This window comes from Gorilla gorilla, chromosome 3 (assembly GCF_029281585.2).
Source record: "Gorilla gorilla gorilla isolate KB3781 chromosome 3, NHGRI_mGorGor1-v2.1_pri, whole genome shotgun sequence".
NCBI lineage: Eukaryota > Metazoa > Chordata > Mammalia > Primates > Hominidae > Gorilla > Gorilla gorilla.
In genome coordinates this window covers 212,171,334-212,179,628 of record NC_073227.2, presented here as the reverse complement: position 1 = coordinate 212,179,628, position 8,295 = coordinate 212,171,334, and the positions used below count along the sequence as shown (strand labels likewise).

The 8,295-nt window shown below is 51.7% G+C and overlaps 1 long non-coding RNA gene across 2 annotated transcripts; it reads right to left on the bottom strand.

Annotated features, from left to right (window-relative positions):
* On the bottom strand, positions 1-4,535 carry LOC134758393 (uncharacterized). Of its 2 annotated transcripts, XR_010133578.1 has the most exons (6): positions 4,362-4,535; positions 4,036-4,268; positions 2,560-2,617; positions 2,234-2,466; positions 347-404; positions 1-253 (listed from the first exon to the last, which is right to left on the bottom strand). It is a non-coding gene; the product is annotated as an uncharacterized lncRNA (long non-coding RNA). The 2 variants fall into 2 exon arrangements; XR_010133579.1 differs by lacking the exons at positions 1-253; positions 347-404 and adding an exon at positions 1,698-2,164 and having other exon boundaries at positions 4,362-4,531.
* Positions 4,536-8,295: the final 3,760 nt, after the last annotated feature.

Below are 8,295 nucleotides of genomic sequence, written 5' to 3'. Positions count from 1 at the left end.
TCCCAGCTACCTCAACTTATGGAGAAAGTTCAGGGCCTGGAGAGAAGGCTGGGAGGCAGGAGCTGGGTCTAAAGAGGCCATTGTAACGATGGAGCTGTGCCTGTGGAGGCTGTTGTGAGGCAGTAGGCTCATCTGCGGAGACTGCCGTGAGGTAGGGTATGGGCCTAAATAGGCCATTGTGAGTCATGAGCTTGGTCTGTAGAGGCTGACTGGAGAGAGTTCTGGGCCTGGCGAGGCTGCCGGGAGGTAGGAGCTGGGCCAAAAGATTTAAGCACATTTACGTTTATTAGGCACTTCATTTCCATTATTACACTGGAATATATAATAAAATAATTATAGAACACACCATAATGTAGAATCAGTGGGCGTGTTAAGCTTGTTTTCCTGAAACTGGATGGTCCCACCTGAGCGTGATGGGAGAAAGTGACAGATCAATAGGTATTAGATTCTCATAAGAACAGCGCAACCTAGATCCCTCACATGCACGGTTCACAACAGGGTGCGTTCTCCTATGAGAATCTAATGCTGCTGCTCATCTGAGAAGGTGGAGCTCAGGCGGGAATGTGAGCAAAGGGGAGTGGCTGTAAATACAGACGAAGCTTCCCTCACTCCCTCACTCGACACCACTCACCTGCTGTGTGGCTCCTTACGGCTCCATGGCTCAGGGGTTGGGGACCCCTGCTCTAGTGCATCCAAAGCGACCCTTCCCACACCAGTCTTCATAGTAGTCAAGGGCAGCAACCACTTAGCCCCCAAGGCATGTGCCTCAGCTGGCACTTCATCACAATCAACAGTAAGTGGTAGCTTGAGTCACTGTGAGGTCACTTCCTGGAAATCACCCCAACCCTGGGCCCTGACCCTAAAACCCTAACCATGGGCCATGACCCTAAAACCCTAACCCTGGGTCCTGACCCTAAAACCCTAACCCTGGGCCCTGACCCTAAAACCCTAAGCCTGGGCCCTGACCCTGAAAACCTAACCCTGGGCCCTGGCCCTGACACTAAAACCCTAACCCTGGGCCCTGGCCCTGAACCTAAAACCCTAACCCTGGGCCCAGGCCCTGACCCTAAAACCCTAACCGTGGGCAGTGGCCCTAACCCTAAAACCCTAACCCTCGGCCCCGGACCTGACCCTAAAACCCTAACCCTGGGACCTGGCACTGATCCTAAAACCCTAACCCTGGGCCCTGGCCCTGAGCCTAAAACCCTAACCCTGGGCCCTGGCCCTGACCCTAAAACCCTAACCCTGGGCCCTGGCCCTGAGCCTAAAACCCTAACCCTGGGCCCTGGCCCTGAGCCTAAATCCCTAACCCTGGGCCCTGGCCCTGAGCCTAAAACCCTAACCCTGGGCCCTGACCCTAAAACAACCCTAACTTTGGGCCCTGGCCCTGACCCTAAAACACCCCTAGCCCTGGGCCCTGGCCCTGACCCTAAAACAACCCTAACCCTGGGCCCTGGCCCTGTCCCTAAAACAACCCTAACCCTGGGCCCTGGCCCAAATTGTAATGAGGTCTGTTGGGCAAAATTCCATATAAGCATAGTATAAATTAATAAAGTAAATCGTGATAAATTAGTACGATTGACTTTCTGGAGTTTCTGACAATAAAAGTAAGGAAAATGCAGAACACAAAGACAGAGAGTAAAAAGAGAAATTAGGAAAGCATTCTACATGTTTAATAGGAAGACACTGGCCGTGTTCGTGCAGCGGCAGTATGTCGTGACATGACATACTTTGGAGAGAAGTTAACAGATGAGGAAGTTGATAAAAATCATCAGAGAAGCAAAATACTGCTAGCGACACTCAAGGAAACCACGAAATTTCCATAACTTATGTCAGCAAAGTGGGAATATTGTACAGTGTGTGTTGAAGTTCCTATACAACATTGTTTATCTGCCGTTTGTTTGTTTGTAAGGAATGTATATACTAAAAGTTCTTCTTGCTGTCAAAAGAATATGTGTGAATAAGTCATTTTAACTTATTCTTCTGTTTTTCTTTTATCTTCCTGCCATCATCCCACAGCCTTACTTTGGAAATTTTTTCTTTAGAAAATTGAACAAGTGCCCCTTGTGGTGGCACATACCTCGAGGATGGGAGGCAGGGGTGGAAGGGTCACTTGAGGCCATTAGTTTGACACCAGCCTGGCCAACAAAGTGAGACCCCATGTCTGCAAAACAATTTAAAAATTAGCCAAGTATCGTCATGTATACCTACAGTCCCAGCTACCTCAACTTACGGAGAAAGTTCAGGGCCTGGAGAGAAGGCTGGGAGGCAGGAGCTGGGTCTAAAGAGGCCATTGTAACGATGGAGCTGTGCCTGTGGAGGCTGTTGTGAGGCAGTAGGCTCATCTGCGGAGACTGCCGTGAGGTAGGGTATGGGCCTAAATAGGCCATTGTGAGTCATGAGCTTGGTCTGTAGAGGCTGACTGGAGAGAGTTCTGGGCCTGGCGAGGCTGCCGGGAGGTAGGAGCTGGGCCAAAAGATTTAAGCACATTTACGTTTATTAGGCACTTCATTTCCATTATTACACTGGAATATATAATAAAATAATTATAGAACTCACCATAATGTAGAATCAGTGGGCGTGTTAAGCTTGTTTTCCTGAAACTGGATGGTCCCACCTGAGCGTGATGGGAGAAAGTGACAGATCAATAGGTATTAGATTCTCATAAGAACAGCGCAACCTAGATCCCTCACATGCACGGTTCACAACAGGGTGCGTTCTCCTATGAGAATCTAATGCTGCTGCTCATCTGAGAAGGTGGAGCTCAGGCGGGAATGTGAGCAAAGGGGAGTGGCTGTAAATACAGACGAAGCTTCCCTCACTCCCTCACTCGACACCACTCACCTGCTGTGTGGCTCCTTACGGCTCCATGGCTCAGGGGTTGGGGACCCCCGCTCAAGTGCATCGAAAGCGACCCTTCCCACACCAGTCTTCATAGTAGTCAAGGGCAGCAACCACTTAGCCCCCAAGGCATGTGCCTCAGCTGGCATTTCATTACAATCAACAGTAAGTGGTAGCTTGAGTCACTGTGAGGTCACTTCCTGGAAATCACCCTAACCCTGGGCCCTGACCCTAAAACCCTAACCCTGGGCCATGACCCTAAAACCCTAACCCTGGGTCCTGACCCTAAAACCCTAACCCTGGGCCCTGACCCTAAAACAACCCTAACTTTGGGCCCTGGCCCTGACCCTAAAACACCCCTAGCCCTGGGCCCTGGCCCTGACCCTAAAACAACCCTAACCCTGGGCCCGGGCCCTGGCCCTGACCCTAAAACAACCCTAACCCTGGGCCCTGGCCCAAATTGTAATGAGGTCTGTTGGGCAAAATTCCATGTAAGCATAGTATAAATTAATAAAGCAAATCGTGATAAATTAGTACGATTGACTTTCTGGAGTTTCTGACAATAAAAGTAAGGAAAATGCAGAACACAAAGACAGAGAGTAAAAAGAGAAATTAGGAAAGCATTCTACATGTTTAATAGGAAGACACTGGCCGTGTTCGTGCAGCGGCAGTATGTCGTGACATGACATACTTTGGAGAGAAGTTAACAGATGAGGAAGTTGATAAAAATCATCAGAGAAGCAAAATACTGCTAGCGACACTCAAGGAAACCACGAAATTTCCATAACTTATGTCAGCAAAGTGGGAATATTGTACAGTGTGTGTTGAAGTTCCTATACAACATTGTTTATCTGCCGTTTGTTTGTTTGTAAGGAATGTATATACTAAAAGTTCTTCTTGCTGTCAAAAGAATATGTGTGAATAAGTCATTTTAACTTATTCTTCTGTTTTTCTTTTATCTTCCTGCCATCATCCCACAGCCTTACTTTGGAAATTTTTTCTTTAGAAAATTGAACAAGTGCCCCTTGTGGTGGCACATACCTCGAGGATGGGAGGCAGGGGTGGAAGGGTCACTTGAGGCCATTAGTTTGACACCAGCCTGGCCAACAAAGTGAGACCCCATGTCTGCAAAACAATTTAAAAATTAGCCAAGTATCGTCATGTATACCTACAGTCCCAGCTACCTCAACTTACGGAGAAAGTTCAGGGCCTGGAGAGAAGGCTGGGAGGCAGGAGCTGGGTCTAAAGAGGCCATTGTAACGATGGAGCTGTGCCTGTGGAGGCTGTTGTGAGGCAGTAGGCTCATCTGCGGAGACTGCCGTGAGGTAGGGTATGGGCCTAAATAGGCCATTGTGAGTCATGAGCTTGGTCTGTAGAGGCTGACTGGAGAGAGTTCTGGGCCTGGCGAGGCTGCCGGGAGGTAGGAGCTGGGCCAAAAGATTTAAGCACATTTACGTTTATTAGGCACTTCATTTCCATTATTACACTGGAATATATAAGAAAATAATTATAGAACTCACCATAATGTAGAATCAGTGGGCGTGTTAAGCTTGTTTTCCTGAAACTGGATGGTCCCACCTGAGCGTGATGGGAGAAAGTGACAGATCAATAGGTATTAGATTCTCATAAGAACAGCGCAACCTAGATCCCTCACATGCACGGTTCACAACAGGGTGCGTTCTCCTATGAGAATCTAATGCTGCTGCTCATCTGAGAAGGTGGAGCTCAGGCGGGAATGTGAGCAAAGGGGAGTGGCTGTAAATACAGACGAAGCTTCCCTCACTCCCTCACTCGACACCACTCACCTCCTGCTGTGTGGCTCCCTACGGCTCCATGGCTCAGGGGTTGGGGACCCCTGCTCAAGTGCATCGAAAGCGACCCTTCCCACAAGAGTCTTCATAGTAGTCAAGGGCAGCAACCACTTAGCTCCCAAGGCATGTGCCTCAGCTGGCATTTCATCACAATCAACAGTAAGTGGTAGCTTGAATCGTTGTGAGGTCACTTCCTGGAAATCACCCTAACCCTGGGCCCCGGGCCCTGATCCTAAAACCCTAACACTGGGCCCCGGGCCCTGACCCTAAAACCCTAACCCTGGACCCCGGGCCCGGACCCTGAAGCCCTAACCCTGGGCCCCAGGCCCTGACCCTGAAGCCCTAACCCTGGGCCCCGGGCCCTGGCCCTGAAGCCCTAACCCTGGGCCCCGGGCCCTGGCCCTGAAGCCCTAACCCTGGGCCCCGGGCCCTGGCCCTGAAGCCCTAACCCTGGGCCCCGGGCCCTGGCCCTGAAGCCCTAACCCTGGGCCCCGGGCCCTGGCCCTTAAGCCCTAACCCTGGGCCCCGGGCCCTGGCCCTGAAGCCCTAACCCTGGGCCCCGGGTCCTGACCCTGAAGCCCTAACACTGGGCCCCGGGCCCTGGCCCTGAAGCCCTAACCCTGGGCCCCGGTCCCTGACACTGAAACTCTAACCCTGGGCCCCGGGCCTTGACCCTAAAACCCTAACCCTGGGCCCTGGGCCCTGACCCTAAAACCCTAACCCTGGGCCCTGACCCTAAAACCCTAACCCTGGGCCCTGACCCTAAAACCCTAACCCTTCACCCTGACCCTAAATCCCTGACCCTGGGCCCTGACCCTAAAACCCTAACCCTTCGCCCTTACCCTAAATCCCTAACCCTTCGCCCTTACCCTAAAACCCTAACCCTTCGCCCTTACCCTAAAACCCTAACCCTTCGCCCTTACCCTAAAACCCTAACCCTAACCCTAGTGAGCCTAGACCACACATTGCACTCCAGCCTGGGTGACAGAGCATGACTCTGTCTCAAAAAAAAAAGAAGAAGAAGAAAAGACAGAGAAAAGAAAGCCAACAAGACACCATTAGGCAAACCATTGTCAGGTTATGGGAGTTTGAGAAGGAAAGTAGAGAAAGGAGAAGAAAGCTTATTTAAAGAATGGCTGAAGACTGCCTAAATCATGGGAAAGATTTGGACATCTAAATCCATGAAGCTTAAAGATTCCTAAAGAGGTTCAAACCAAATAGATACTCACCAAGTCACAATATAATCAAATAGTCAAAAGTTAAAGAAACTTTGCAGGTCAGGACAGAATCGAATAATAGATTCAAAGTGCTGAAAGAAAAAAAGTGCCAGCAACTAATACTATGTCTGACAAAGCTGTCCTTCAGAGAGAAAAAAGAAATAACGTGCTTCCTCGACAAACAAAGCTGAGGGCATTCAGGACCATTAGGTCTACCTTAAAAAAATGCTTAACGGAGTTTTTCAAGTAAAAATGAATGAAGTTGGGAGCAGTGGCTCATGCCCGTAATCCCATTTTGGGAGGCTGAGGTGGGTGGATCACCTGAGGTCGGGAGGTCAAGACCAGCCTGGCCAACATGGCAAAACCCCACCCCCAGTAAAAATACAAAAAATTAGCCAGGTATGAAGGCCACTGAGATCGTGCCACTGCACTCCAGCCTGGGTGACAAGAGTCAAACTACATTTCAAAAACAAAATAACAAACAAAAAAAACAAAACTTGAGGCCTGGCCTTCTGCTCCTCTCCAACCCCCACTTCTCTGGGCCCAAGCCACCTGGGCTGAGGAGGGGGTGAGGTGTGAGCCCCTGCCAGGAACTCCCTGCCCGGACCAAGTACTCGGCCCCCAGGCCTGCATTCAGTGAGGCCTCCCGTGGCGTCAGCATGTTCGTGTGGAGGAATGTGGAAGGTCACTCTGTGGCCGTGTTCCCCTGGTACTCCATCCCCTTCCTGACCCCTCCCTGCAGCCACACGAGGCCCAGCAACCTGCCAGTTACTCAGTGGCCTCCAACCAGAGAAAACAACCTGCCAAGTTGGCAGCTGTTGCTCATGAGCATCCACCAGGTGGCACAGGGAGTGTTGACCCTGGGCGGCCCCCTGGAGCCACCTGCCCTGAAAGCCCAGGGCCTGCAACCCCACACACTTTGGGGGTGGTGGAACCTGTTAAAAGCTCACCTCCCACCATGGAGGAGGAGCCCTGGGCCCCTCAGGGGAGTCCCTGCTGGACAGTGAGACAGAGAATGACCATGATGATGCTTTCCTCTCCATCATGTCTCCTGACACCCAGTTGCCTCTACCACTCAGATGATGTCAGGCCCAGTCCCTCAGTGCCCTGCGCAAGGAACAGGACTCATCTTCTGAGAAGGATGGACGCAGCCCCAACAAATGGGACAAGGACCACATCGGTGGCCCATGAGTGGCGGTCATGATCTTCAGCAAGCGGCACCAGGCCCTGGCAGGGCGCACCAGGGTCACTCCAACCAGGATATCCGGACCGTCAGCCAGATGCTGACTCTGGCCCAAAGACTTCTACTCAGTATGGAGCTCCAGGCCACTTTGCAGCCCCTGGTGAGGGAGGTGTACATACCATGAATTGTGGGACCTTCAGAGCTTTTCACTTTTCGGAAAATAGCTCCTGTTGGGGCTACAAGATGGAGTGTGAAGAGGGCCTTGGGCCACAGGGAGGTGCCTGTGGACTAGGGGGAGTTCATGCACCCCTTCTTTCCCCAGAGGGGCTGGACTCAGGTGAGTATGCGGGTGGGGGCTCCTGCACTTCGACACAGGCAGCGGGAGGGTTTTCTCCCCATTCCCTCTGCACTCCCAACTTGAGCTATACTTTTTAAGAAAGTGATTCACCCTGCCTTTGCCCCCTTCCCCAGAACAGAACACGTTGCTCATGGGCGATATTTTTCATTGTGCCAAACAGTTGCCATGACCGTCATTAAACCTGTTTAACACCAAATAATAAGGAAAATAAAATAAAAAATTCGGGCTTGGTGCAGAAACTCACCCCAAATAAATCACCTACCAAAATATTTACATAATGGTGGAAATATTCCAAAATTCAATATTTTGGGATTTATACACAAAAGATAAACAAATTAGAGGCCAAGAGGCTGCCGGAAGGGAAAAACGGGGCCTGGGAAGGCCGTTGTGAGGAATGAGCTGGGCCTAAAGAGGCCACTGGCAGGCGGGAGCTGGGCCTGCCGAAGCGGCCGAGAGGCAGGAGCTTTGGACTCGGGAGGCCGCAATGAGGCGAGAGCTAGCTGGGCATGGAGAGTCCGCTGTGAGTCCGCTGTGAGTCCGGGCCCGTGCAGGCCTTCGAGAGGCAGGAGGCCGGGCCTGCAAAGGCCCACTGGAGGTCAAGTTCTGGGCCTGAAGAGGCCACCAAAAGTCAAAAGCGGGGCCTGGGAAGGCCGCCGAGAGCCATGAGCTGGTCTGGGCTGAAAGAGGCCACTGGGAGGCAGGAGGAGCTGGGCCTGGAGAGGCTGACTCGAGGAAGTTTTGCACCTGGAGAGGCCGCCGAGAGGACGGAGCTGGGCCCGGGGAGGCCGACTTGCTGCTCTTCCGGGCCCAATTCCAGGCCGACTTGACGACGACTTGGGCCTGCTGGGAGCTGGGCAGGAGCTGAGTCCAAAGACGTTGTTGGGA